This window comes from Arachis ipaensis, chromosome B06 (genome assembly GCF_000816755.2).
Source record: "Arachis ipaensis cultivar K30076 chromosome B06, Araip1.1, whole genome shotgun sequence".
NCBI lineage: Eukaryota > Viridiplantae > Streptophyta > Magnoliopsida > Fabales > Fabaceae > Arachis > Arachis ipaensis.
In genome coordinates, this window is record NC_029790.2 from 68,237,569 (window position 1) to 68,252,005 (window position 14,437).

The window sequence follows — 14,437 nt, forward strand, 5'->3', positions numbered from 1 at the left end:
GCGTTTAACGCCAGAATAGGGTAAAGAATTGGCGTTAAACGCCAATTTGCATCGTCAAAGTGTGGGCAAAGTATGGACTATTATATATTGCTGGAAAGCCCTGGATATCTACTTTCCAACACTAATGAGAGCACACCAATTGGGCTTCTGTAGCTCCAGAAAATCCATTTTGAGTATAGCGAGGTCAGAATCCAACAGCCTCTGTAGTTCTTTTTCAGCCTCTAAATCAGATTTTTGCTCAGGTCCCTCAATTTCAGCCAGAAAACACATGAAATCACAGAAAAACACACAAACTCATAGTAAAGTCCAGAAATGTGATTTTTGCATAAAAACTAATAAAAACATAGTAAAAACTAACTAAATCATACTAAAAACTACCTAAAAACAATGCCAAAAAGTGTAAAAATTATCCGCTCATCAGTCCTCTCTTGCTTGCCCCTTCTATATGAGATCTAGGACATCGAATTTTGGCCTCCAATCCCCTCAATTCGTGAGTCACGTGACTTTTTAATAAAGTCACGCATTGGTACTTGTGCGTACGTACAGATGTGTGCATATGCACACTCTGAAATGCTTTTTTTTGTTTTCTCTATGTTTCCTCCCAATTTTTATGCTTCTCTTCCACTCTTATCAAGCCATTCCTACCTATTACACCTGAAATCACTCATCAAAATCATCAAGATATCGAATGGAATGAAAGTGGAATAAAATTGATTAAATTAAGCACAAAAGAGCATGTTTTCACAATTAGACATAATTTAGAGAGAAAACAGCGTTTAACGCCAGAATAGGGTAAAGAATTGGCGTTAAACGCCAATTTGCATCGTCAAAGTGTGGGCAAAGTATGGACTATTATATATTGCTGGAAAGCCCTGGATATCTACTTTCCAACACTAATGAGAGCGCACCAATTGGGCTTCTGTAGCTCCAGAAAATCCATTTTGAGTATAGCGAGGTCAGAATCCAACAGCCTCTGCAGTTCTTTTTCAGCCTCTAAATCAGATTTTTGCTCAGGTCCCTCAATTTCAGCTAGAAAACACATGAAATCACAGAAAAACACACAAACTCATAGTAAAGTCCAGAAATGTGATTTTTGCATAAAAACTAATAAAAACATAGTAAAAACTAACTAAATCATACTAAAAACTACCTAAAAACAATGCCAAAAAGCGTATAAATTATCCGCTCATCAGTCCTCTCTTGCTTGCCCCTTCTATATGAGATCTAGGACATCGAATTTTGGCCTCCAATCCCCTCAATTCGTGAGTCACGTGACTTTTTAATAAAGTCACGCATTGGTACTTGTGCGTACGTACAGATGTGTGCATATGCACACTCTGAAATGCTTTTTTTTGTTTTCTCCATGTTTCCTCCCAATTTTTATGCTTCTCTTCCACTCTTATCAAGCCATTCCTACCTATTACACCTGAAATCACTCATAAAAATCATCAAGATATCGAATGGAATAGGTCTAAGGAATTAGGGTCTAGTCATAAATAGTTTGCCATGAATTAAATCTTACATGATTAAAATTAGTTAATAAGAAAAGTCAATCCAGAAAATAGATAACTCTAAAACCTTAACCTTTTTCTCTATATTTTATTCCCAATTTATTTATCTGCCTGTCTTTAATATTTTTAATATTGTTTAATATCTTTTGAACTTCCAAACATTATTTTCTGTTTGTCTAACTAATCCTATCAAGCGCTATTGTTGCTTAATCCATCAATCCTCGTGGGATCGACCCTTACTCACGTAAGGTATTACTTGGTACGACCCGGTGCACTTGCCGGTTTGTAAGTGTGGTTGTAAATACCGCACCAAGTTTTTGGCGCCGTTGCCGGGGATTGATTGTGATTAACAACTATTAGTTGTTTGATTGTTTAGATTAGGCGTTTTAAATTTAATTTTATTTAAATATTATTTTATGCCTCTAGCACAAACAAGCCCACGCGGACGCATGGCTCACGCGACCGCGTCATTCATGATTTTTGCCACTTCACGCGACCGCATCATCCACGCGGACGCGTGACCCGAAAAATCGACGTAAAAGGTGTCTGGACAGAGAGTTAAGCTGGCTTGAGGCAAGAAGTGTGCTAAAAGCACAAATTTGATCACGCGGACGCGTGCCCGACGCGTCCGCGTCATTTGCATACATGGCCATCCACGCGGACGCGTGCCTGACGCTAACGCGTCATTATGAAGGATGCGCGACGTACGCGATCGCGTCATTGACGCGAACGCGTCGCTTGCGCCGCCCAGTTTCTTTCTCTCTCTCCCAATCCTAATTCTCTCTTTTTCTCTTATCTTTATTTTTTTTTTCTTTCATTTTTAATATTTTTCTCTTCTAATTTCAGTTCTTCTTTGCTTGAGGACAAGCAAACCTTTAAGTTTGGTGTTGACGCTTCGCTTAGAAATTTTCTGTTTATTCCTATGGCACCAAAAGGGAGGCGAATCATCTTCACTGAGGAGCACAACCTGAAGAATAAATGACTGCTAGGATAGCTAAGGTGGTTGAGTTCCTTTCATTTTTTATTCCTCCCCTCTTTGTCTATGTTATGTTCTGGTTTTCTGCTATTTTGCTTTGTTTGCTGCATGATCCTATATTAGTTAGAATCCTAGGACTAGTTTAGTTTTCATTTAATTACTTTAATGCTGAAAAAAATGTTTCATGTACCACTCACTGAACTTGAATCTAAAAAAAAAAAGAAAGAAAAAAAAGTGATGTATTGCATGAGAAATTGAGTTAATTTTAAAAATAGTCTGATTTACTTAAATGTGGTGGTATTTTCTATGATTTTGAATGCATGCATGAACAGTGCATATTTTTTATAGTGAAGTTTAGGAATGTTAAAATTGTTGGCTCCTGAAAGAACGATGAAAAAAGAGAGATGTTATTGATAATCTGAAAAATCAAAAAATTTATTCTTGAAGCAAGAAAAAGCAGTGAAAAACACAAAGCTTGCGAAAAAATTATGAAAAAAAAAATTTAAATTAAAGAAAAAAAGAAAAAGAGCAAGCAGAAAAAGCCAATAACCCTTTAAACTAAAAGGCAAGGGTAAAAAGGATCCAAGACTTTGAGCATTAATGGATAGGAGGGACCTAAGGAAGAAAATCCTGGCCTAAGCGGCTAAATCAAGCTGTCCCTAACCATGTGTTTGTGGCGTGAAGGTGTCAAGTGAAAAGCTTGAGACTGAGCGGTTAAAGTCGTGGTCCAAAGTAAAAAAAGAGTGTGCTTAAGAGCTCTGGGCACCTCTAACTGAGGACTCTAGCAAAGCTGAGTCACAATCTGAAAAGGTTCACCCAGTTATGTGTCTGTGGCATCTATGTATCTGGTGGTAATACTGGAAAACAAAATGCTTAGGGTCACAGCCAAGACTCATAAAGTAGCTGTGTTCAAGAATCAACATACTGAACTAGGAGAGTCAATAACACTATCTGAATTCTGAGTTCTTATGGATGCCAATCATTCTGAACTTCAAAAGATAAAGTGAGATGCCAAAACTGTTCAGGATTGCAGTTGTAAACCCCACTATAAGAAGAGACATGGGCTTAATCGAACTCTCATTCTCATGCAAATTCACATCCTAAGCTTATATTAGTTTTGGTTGCTTGAGGACAAGCAACAGTTTAAGTTTGGTGTTGTGATGCGTGAGCATCTTGCCTATCTTTTCCTAGTGAATTTGCACCTAAATTGTTGAATTTAATTAAGAATTAATTATATTTTAGCCACTATAGATGCTATTTTGAGTTTTGTGCAATTTTATTTAATTTAGGTAACATTCGGATGGATTTGATGAAGTTTCTGCAGAGAAAGAGAAGAAGCCAAGAAGATGACCAGCGAATACCGATGCGGACGCATGGCTCACGCAACCACGCGGAATGGAGGAAATCGCAATGACGCGATCGCGTGCCTGACGCGAACGCGTGGACTGGAATCTGCACAAATGACGCGAACGCGTGGACGACGCAGACGCGTCACATGCGCCACGTGCAGAAAATGCAGAAAAACGCTGGGGGCAATTTCTGGGCTATTTTAACTCAGTTTCCATCCCATAAAATATAGATTAGAAGCTGCAGAATGGACAAAGCAAGTGGTCCCCATCCATCAACTGAAGATCTGTTAATTAATTCAAATTTAAATTCAAATCTTAAATTAGGAAAAGATATTATTTTAATTTTTAGTTTTAGATATTAGATTTTAAATTTATTAGGATTAGTTATAAAAAGGGAGAAACTTTCCTTCCTTTGTAGAGAGGTCCTGGGGGAGATTACACCTCATCCCATCAGGGGAACATAACTGACAATCCTAATTTTCTCTCTTTTCTATGAGCAACTAATCCTCCATTGTTAAGGTTATGAGCTCTGTCTATTGTATGGATTGATAATATTATTTTTCTATTTTAATTCATGTTTTGATTTATATTTCAATAATTGTTTTTGTTCTTTATTTTATGAATTTGGGTGGAACGGAAGTATGACCCATGTTCTATTTGAGTTCTTGTTGTGGCATATAAACTGGAATTTGATTATTACCCTCTAATTGGAATTAATTGACCAAGGAATTGGCAGTTGATGAATTTTAGAGGAGACTAGGAAGGTCTAAGGAATTAGGGTCTAGTCATAAATAGTTTGCCATGAATTAAATCTTACATGATTAAAATTAGTTAATAAGAAAAGTCAATCCAGAAAATAGATAACTCTAAAACCTTAACCTTTTTCTCTATATTTTATTCCCAATTTATTTATCTGCCTGTTTTTAATATTTTTAATATTGTTTAATGTCTTTTGAACTTCCAAACATTATTTTCTGTTTGTCTAACTAATCCTATCAAACGCTATTGTTGCTTAATCCATCAATCCTCGTGGGATCGACCCTTACTCACGTAAGGTATTACTTGGTACGACCCGGTGCACTTGCCGGTTTGTAAGTGTGGTTGTAAATACCGCACCATAAACCAAGGGCAAGATAGCTATCTTCTTGCCCTCCATAATAGCTCAAAGGAGCATAGCAACTCTGAGTCGGATATAGGTAGCATGGGTGCTAGGAAGTATATAATCAGCCAATATCTATTGCCAAATCCGTGCCTCGATAGTCAAATCAGAACAAGCAATGCTAATGGGAACAGCTTTTTCTCCCTTACTATATTCTCAAGAGGCACCGAAACGGCCAATTTTCTTCAGAATGGGAGCCAAGGGAATCCTCCCCTTAATCACATCTGCCTTGATCTTTGTGTAAGCATCTCTAATAGGCGAGATGTGAAAAATCTTCAAAAGAGCTTCAAAAGTTTGATTGGAAGTATCCAAGGTCTTCCCTCAGAGGAATATCGTCAACGCTTCCCAAGCTTGATAGTTGGCATAAAATTCCCGCACCATAGATTCATTGATTTTAACGGGGTCTTGTTCAAGAAATCCCCATTGAAATGAGGCAATTCTATCATGGATGGCCATTGCATATTCTTCTGGAATTTTGAGCTTCTGCTCCCAATGTATTGCCCTTTTTTCAAGTTTATCATATTAGAGGTCGGCTCTCTCGTTGGCAAAGGTGCTCGGTGCGTCGTTCCGGTGATCAGAGGGGCATGGAAGAATACCTCTTGGACCCACTGGTGGTGTAGTCGGCTCTTTGCCTTTTCAGCACATCCTAAAATGGAGGATAAAAATAGATTTCAAGATCGCACGGTAAGTGGTACAAGAAGAACAATGAGGAAGCATCAACAATATAAACAAAGTACAAACACTTAATCGAGGAGCTTTACAAAATAGTGTGGCTTAACAAAAGATAATTTGAGCATTCTAAGTATGCGCATGACTAGAACACACACATTGGCCGGCTAAAACGGCAACCACACAATAAAAAAATTAAAGCTTAAGCTTCTCGATAAAGTGCCTTAAGTTGCAAATCAACAGATAAGCCAAAATTGAAATACAAGCAAGCTTAAGCAAAGACAAAGTAACTTAGTTGAATTCTTTGAGAGAATAGGTGTTGAAGTTGTGGAAATGAAAGCTCAATGTTATAAAAGTTGCACAACAACAATATCCAATTCAATCAAAGAGAGATGTCATTTGTTCATCCAAATAATGTAGGAATCACATAAGCAAAGTGCTTGAGTTGAAGCAAGAGACGTTTGATTAAAACATCATGGAATGAGAACTTTGTAATGTGATTACCATAATTTGAAAATTATGATGAACAATGAACAATACAATCCAATTAAAGTCAATGCATTCACGGACAAGTCACCCTTTTGCAACAAAGCAAAGGCATGTAACACATGGGTGTGTGTAACTTCAAGTATAATAACCAAAGAAATGCATTGAGAAATTCAAGTCTAACATCATCAAGAATCATCTTTTAACATTGCACAATTCATGGAATTTGCCAAATAAGAAGGAGGTTGAATACATATGATGGCCATGACATATGAATCAAACAAAAAATTTACTTGGGCAATTCATCAAACACTTAGTGTGCATTGTGCAAATTCATCAAATTCAAGCTTAAATTCTGAGCCGTCCTTGTAGTGTCAAGTGAGCGTAATGCATCACCGTCCCCACTAGACACTTGGCACTAAGAATCCAAGAACAACTAACAATCCAAGAATTATCACTAAATGTCAGACATTATAACTCTAGTATCTCATATACTCATTTTTTCCAAGCCAAGGAGTGAAAATTTACTCCATATTTAAAATTAGCATTTCCACAAACACTTGGTGGGCATGATCATAGAACATACCCATTTTGCAAAAATACTCAAAACTGTGAACAATCAATGAACAAAATCAACAACGATAACTCAAATAAACATGTAATAACCAATAATCATCAAATTCATAAACTAGAAATCAAAATAGCAAAAGTATGTATATATAAACAAAGTGGCTTAAACTATAAGAAAGTGTAGCACAAGCATTGTAATTAAAGATAAAATCAAGAAATACTTACAATGGAAGTAAGCTAGAATCCCAGATCAAAAAGGAAAATTGCAACTTGTAATATAAACCCTAATTAACCCTAAGAAAGTTGAGAGAAAAACCTAAGAAAAACTAAAACTAAAAGCTTCCAAAACTATCTAATAATGATCCTAATGTTATGCTATGGTCCTCTCATGCTTGCCCCTTTCATATGAGCTCTAGGCCATCAAATTTGGGCCTCCAATCCCCTCAATTTGCAAGCCACGTGAGTTTTTAATGAAGTCATGCGCCGGTACTTGTGCGTACAACAAATGTGTGCATACACACACTGGCCGATTCTCATTTTGTGCGTACGCACAGGTGGTTGTGCGTACGCACACTCTGAAATGGTTTTCTCCTTTGTTTTCTCCATGTTTTCTCCCGATTTGAATGCTTCTCTTCCACTCTTATCAAGCCATTCCTACCTATTACACCTGAAATTACTCATCAAAAATATCATGGTATCAAATGGAATGAAGGTGGAATAAAATTGATTAAATTAAGCACAAAAGAATATGTTTTCACAATTAGACATAATTTAGAGAGAAAACACAAAAGTATGCTGTTTAATTGAATAAATGTGGGTTTATATGATGAAATTCACTCAATTCAATCCAAAATTAATCATCAAATATGGATTCATCAATATACATCCGAGTACATGGCTCTGCCCAAACTATAGTTCCCTTTATCATGGAGTCCTCAAAAGCAAACGCCAATGGCATCTCGATGAATAGTACTCCCGTGGCGGAAATTTTCCCTGGGAGATCCATCTGTAGAGAAGGGGAAGAAAGTGGGTGAGTACCTAAGGTATCTAATAGGGTTCAAACCTAAGGGAAGGGATAATCATATATCATTCCTAAGGGATCACTTTATTGTTTTAGGTTGTTGTACATTTATCATATTATCTTTAGGCTTATGTGTTAGCATTTGCTTCCCTATCCTAATCTTCTTCTCCTATTAACTAAGTACTATCCTATCACAATAAGTAGTAGAATAATAGGCAAACACAAATAAGCATAGAATATATAAAAGCAGAGTTAAATCACAACCATAGGGAGTAGGAACAAAACACAAACACAGAGAAATATATAATGCACAGACAAAATAATGCATGCATGTCCTAAGCGGGCCATGAGCTCACGTGTCGTTTTACATCTTGCAACTTGACATTACCTAGGAACCTGTCTTAGATATGGTTTCTCATTTGCATCAGTCCATGTATACATGTCGATGTGGTTAAGACTACCACCAGCCTGTGGCAACAAGTGATGCATGGGCATCTTTAGTAGTTTTTTCTTTATTATTTCTTTGAATAAAGTTAGTGATTTCCATGTTATAATTGAGATTCTAATGCTTTAATCGATATTTCTTGGAGTTGCATTGTTCTTTGATATGTTTAGAAATTTGTTAAAAGATTTTAGGCAAGAGCAAAGGAAGAGAAGGATAACCAACAAAGCTCCTGGGAGAATCAAGGAAGGTGCCATGCAAAAGGAAGCAACCTCCTAGGGAACCAAGAATTAAAGATAAGTACAAAGAGAATTTGTGGATGCTATCAACCCTAACCTCTTCATGTTCAAGCAAGCATAACTTGAGCTACAAAGGTCCAAATAAAGCGGTTTTAGTGGCATTAGAAAGCTAACGTTCAGAGCTTTCTAACGATATATAATAATCTGACATTCCGTTTGGGCCACGAACAAGTTTGAAATTTCAGCGCGAAAGCTCCACGTGCAACGTTGAACATCCACATCTCACATTGGTGTTTTGCATCCATCCACGTCTAAATCACCCATGGAAGTGCACCACGAACACGTTTCATGTCCTTACACGTCCTTACATGTCTAGCCACTCTTTTCATGCCCAAAACACCCCCAAAACACCCCCAAACACACTCTAAACTCTACCCTTGCAAGTGTGACACCTCTCCCACATCCACCAAGCCTCCATGCTCCCTCCTTCTTCAAGCTTTCCACATTGCACTTAGGCTAGCAATGTTGCACGTACATGAAAGTCCATTAAAGCTACATGCAATCCAAGCCTCCAGGAGTTAGCAAGTTAAATATGGTGGAGCCACGTTACACGTTGGACCAAAGGCCAGTGGCTCCCCCTCCTTTGATCACACATGTGTAACATAGGAAGGCCATATTACACGTTGCACCTGTGGCTATAAGTTCTCCCTCCATGTGTTGTTGCACTCGTGAAACGTGGGAGGTCCATGTTACATGTTGGGCCTCCTTTCTCCTCCATCACGTTGCATATTGTAAGACCCAAAACTTTTGAAAAGTCTTATTATGAATTAATTTCAAATTATATATTTATTTATAATCTTAATTTCAGAAATTATTTTATTGAAGATAATCAAAGGCAGCTTTGATTAATTGAATTTGAAATAAATTAAGACTTTTATCCAAACTCTATAATTATTGATTATTTTCCTATTTATAATTTAAAGTTTTAAAAACTCGAAAATAATGAGGTTTGGCTATTTAAATTAGAATTTTACCTAATTTTTAATTATTGAATTATTTTCTATATTTAAATTTCAAAATTATTAGTTACGGAATAACACGAATTTTTATATGATTTACTTTAAATAGTTGATAATTTCATAATTTAATACTTTAAGTTTTAGGAATAAAGAAAATTAATTACATTATCTTATAATTTCAATTAGAGTATCTGATTGAAATCTAATTAGTAATTTGATACAACAAATAATATTTCTAAAAGTAAATTTAGGAGTTTAATTAGATTTCAAACTGATACTCTAGATCCTAATTTGATTAAATACAACACTAACCCAAATTAATCCCAAAATCCCCAAATTGAAACCCTAACCCTAACCCAATTACACTCAAACACACCCCCTTCACCCAAATGAAAACCCTAGATGCTACCCTTCTCCTTCCCTTTAGTAAACACACACAAACACCACATAGTTGCAACTTCATAAAAGAAAGAAAGAAAACATTGAGGGAGATAGGGAGAAACGGAGTCAGAGAAGGCAAGAGAGGAGGGGGGACAAGCCAGTGCCAGTGGGCCTCGCCGTCGTTGCCGAGCTGCTTGCCGCCATCGTCGCTGGTGCTAACGCGGAGGAAGGAGCCAGAGGAGAAGAAGAACGATGATGTTCCGCCGTTCCTCATCACAGCTGAAGATCACCACCGCTGCTGCTACTATCCACGCTGTCGTCATCACCAGGGGGAGCCAGCATCACGGTCATTCATGGGCGAAGTAGAGGAGAGAGTCCGCATGTAGGGGAAGGTCATTCGCTTCCCGCCGCTGCTGCTGGAAGGAGGCCGCCCTCGCCGATCTGCCTGCCGCCATTTATGCTTACTGCTGCATCACCGGAGCTCCACGCCGCCACTGGAAATTGCCCCTGAAGCCTATGTCTATTTAGATATATGGTCACCGCGAGTTTTTCTGTCATGTGCCGCCATCGGAGCAACTATCCTGCTGTGGTCGCCTCTACTCTGAGCCATTCTACTGTTTGGTTCAGCTGTTTTTCCCTGTTGCGGTAGGTATCTCTGATCTGAAACCCTCTTCGCTAGCGTATAAGTATTTTATTATAGGTTGTTAAAGGTTTTGATGTTTTTGTACCATAGGGTCGAGTTATGAGTGTGGCATGTCACTTTTAAGTTGCTGTGACTGCTACAAAAGTGATCAGGGGCTAAGGTTTCAGTTGCCATCGATTTTGGGCTGAGAGAAAAGAGTTCTATTGACGCGTTTGGTTTATGGTTTCGACTTGTCGAGGTAGGGGCTTTTCTAAAACTCAATTTTTATGATTTTGAATTGTTAGAGATTGATATTGATGTGAGAAATACAATTTTGGTGATTGTATAAGTCTTATGTATTGTCTGGCTATTTTAGATGAATATGGTTAATTGATTGATTGGATTATCATTTGGTTTTGTTAAACGGACGGTTGTTGAATTGTTTGTTTAAAGTTTTGGAAATGAGTTTGATTTGTTGAAAATTATTTGATTTTGAATCGGTTTTCTTGAGACATGAAAATGGTATGGCTTTGTTAGAATCAGCTTGATTTTGAGATGATTTGGTTTTGAACCCGTTGGAAAGGGTTGCGGAATGGTTTGGTTGGGACCCGAAAAGGGTGGCAAAGTTCAAGTTTTATTAGAGGTGCTGCCGAATTTTCTATAAAATTTGAGACTTTGTTTGAAATGTTATTTAGAAAAGTTTGGATTTGAGAAATTGTATTATTTAATTTATTAAGAAAATAGTTATATTTCGAGTTTAATTTATTTGAGAAAAATATATGTCTTGAGTTCGATTTATTCAAAAAAAATTACTTTACGATTTTAAATCACTTAAAAAAAGTATTATGTTCTAAGATCAATTTTTAAATATAAAAAGGGACTATGTTTTGAGTTGGACTTAAGGATTTCGTTTAGAGGAGCTTTAATGAATTTACAAGAAATTGGACTTTGATTGAATGTTGTCGTTTTGTGATGTTTTGAAAAAAGACGAAAGAATTGGTTTCAAGAAAGAAATTGAGATTGGTTTTGGATTTGAAATTGGTTCGGAACTTCTGATTTATATGATTTGGTTTTGATTTGGTTTAGAAACTTTCCTTGAATAATTCAAATTAAGAAAACAATTATTTTTAAAAATCTTTACTGAATTTAAGGAAATGAGGTCCATTGTCTTCCCCTAAAGTCTTGAGACCTTGCCGGGGGGATTTCAATCAATAACTCTTGACTTTAAAGTGATTAAGCAAATGGTTTGAAAATGAATGATTTCTAGGTCTTTTCAAAGAGATTTACAATTGATATGATTTTGGAGACAGCTTGGCGATGAGCGGATAATTTATACGCTTTTTGACATTATTTTTAGGTAGTTTTTAGCATGTTTTAGTTACTTTTTATTATATTTTTATTAGTTTTTATGCAAAAATCACATTTCTGGACTTTACTATGAGTTTGTGTGTTTTTCTGTAATTTCAGGTATTTTCTGGCTGAAATTGAGGGACCTGAGCAAAAATCTGATTCAGAGGCTGAGAAAGAACTGCAGATGCTGTTGGATTCTGACCTCCCTGCACTCAAATGCAATTTTCTGGAGCTACAGAAGTTCAATTGGCGCGTTCTCAATTGGGACTTTCCAGCAATGTATAATAGTCCATACTGAGATTTGATGGCCCAAACTGGCGTTAAACGCCAGCCAGAGACCCTTTTCTGGCGTAAAACACCGGAACTGACACCAAAACTGGAGTTGAACGTCCAAACTGGTACTTTACCTGGCGTTTAACTCCAGAAAAGGCCTATGCACGTGTAAAGCTCAAAGCTCAGCCCAAGCACACACCAAGTGGGCCCCGAAAGTAGATTTATGCACTCTCTGCACTTAGTTACTCAATTTCTGTGATCCTTAGTAACTAGTTTAGTATAAATACTAGTCTTTCCTATTAACTGTGACGAGCTTCAAACTCACGAATGTTGGGCGCAATGACAGTGTGCAAAAGGATAGAGAGATCCTATTCTGACACAAGTGAGAACCGACAGATGATTAGCCGTGCGGTAGCTGTGCCTGGTATTTTTCATCCGAGACGAGAGATCCGACAGTTGATTAGCTGTACAGAAACCGTACCTGGACCATTTTCACTGAGAGGACGGATGGTAGCCTTTGACAACGGTGATCCACCAACATACAGCTTGCCATGGAAGGGAGCACGCATGATTGGATGAAGACAATAGGAAAGCAGAGGTTCAGAAGCAACAAAGCATCTCCAAATGCTTATCTGAAATTCCCACCAATGAATTATATAAGTATCTTTATTTTAATTTACGTTTTATTTATCTTTCAATTATCAAAACTCATAACCAATTGAATCCGCCTGACTAAGATTTACAGGATGACCATAGCTTGCTTCAAGCCGGCAATCTCCGTGGGATCGACCCTTACTCGCGTAAGGTTTTATTACTTGGACGACCCAGTGCACTTGCTGGTTAGTTGTACCAAAGTTGTGAAAAGTGTGATCACAATTCCATGCACCACTTGGCGTTTTTAGAGAATGTTACCAAAAGTGATTTTTGGTTTTAATGGAAATTAGTTTGAGGAAAAGTGACTCTTGGCAAGATGTGATTTGAATACATTTTGTTTTCGAAAGTAAGTGAGCCAAGAATGATTTTAAAATCAGAATAAAGATGAGTTTGGTTCTGATTGAGATGCGATTTGTACGTCGCAAAAGTGTACCGAACACTATATCCCTGGACAGTATGCCAGGCACTATTTTCCTGGGTAATGTGAGGACTAAGGCAGAGTATCCCGCTCACATCCCTTCGAAATCACAAGAGTATGCTAGGCACTATATCTCTGGACTGTGTTCCAGGCATGATATCCCTGGGGTTTCCCATCTATATTCATGACCAAAAGATAACATTCCCATCGGCATGTGTCGAGTTGGTAGTTGAACCGATAATGTGATATCACAGCCAATAGGACAGGCGCATCTATGTGACATTGTTTGGGTATGCACAATGTAATTAGTTTGCCTATGTATTGCTATACTTGATGTAACTGCTTTGATTGTGTTTGGACCTCTTTACTTGTGTTCGTGACTGAAATTGGTTGGAATGTAGTGAATTAGATGTTGATTGAGTTGTTTGGACATGGGGCCGTGATTGATTATGTAAAAGGCCGGAGGTCGTGATTGGTTTGTGTTTGTGGTTTAGTAAAGTATGAAAAATCAAACTAGTCCAGCATAGACTTGATGAACCTATTCTTGGAACAGGTTGGTCATTCATACTATCTAGAAAAACTTTTAATATTTTATACAAAAGGAAAATATTTTGGATTTTGAAGAATTAACAGATTTTTCTTTTAAAAATAATTTTGGATTTTTGAATGTAAACCTTTGGTTTTTGAAAGGATACATATGGCGAGCAACAATCACTGTACCTTGAAAACAATTTTAATTTACGTATCTTATTATAGCAATTCTCTAACCCTATAGATAGAACCAGCGAGGACGATGTTCTCACTCCTCTACAGGTTTTTCCTTTTCAGGATATGGACAACGAAGTTCGGAAGAGTTTATTTCGCTCTAACTTTATTTGATATCTTTGTATTATCATAGTTATTATTATTTTTTCCTCGCCTTTATTCCTATTATTTTGTAAGAGGGATAGGAATTTGTGATGTGTAACGTTTGTAAGTTATTGCTATGTATATATATACTTTGTAAGTATTGTATCTGGTCTGTATATACGTATTTATGTTTTTAATAAAAAAAGTCTTTTCGAAAGATCATATGATTTTAAGTTTTAAACAAGCTCCTATCTTAATATTAAATATGTTTTAGTCATTGTAATATCTAAGCTATCAGAGTGGCGCAAATGAAAGTGTGACATTCTAATAGCAAGGGTGTTACACACATGAATGCAAGGATTCCCACATCCAAGCCTCCTCTTCAAGCATGTTGCATGTGGGCTTCTCCACGTTGCACATGGGTTCCTCAACATGCCCTGAGCAATGCA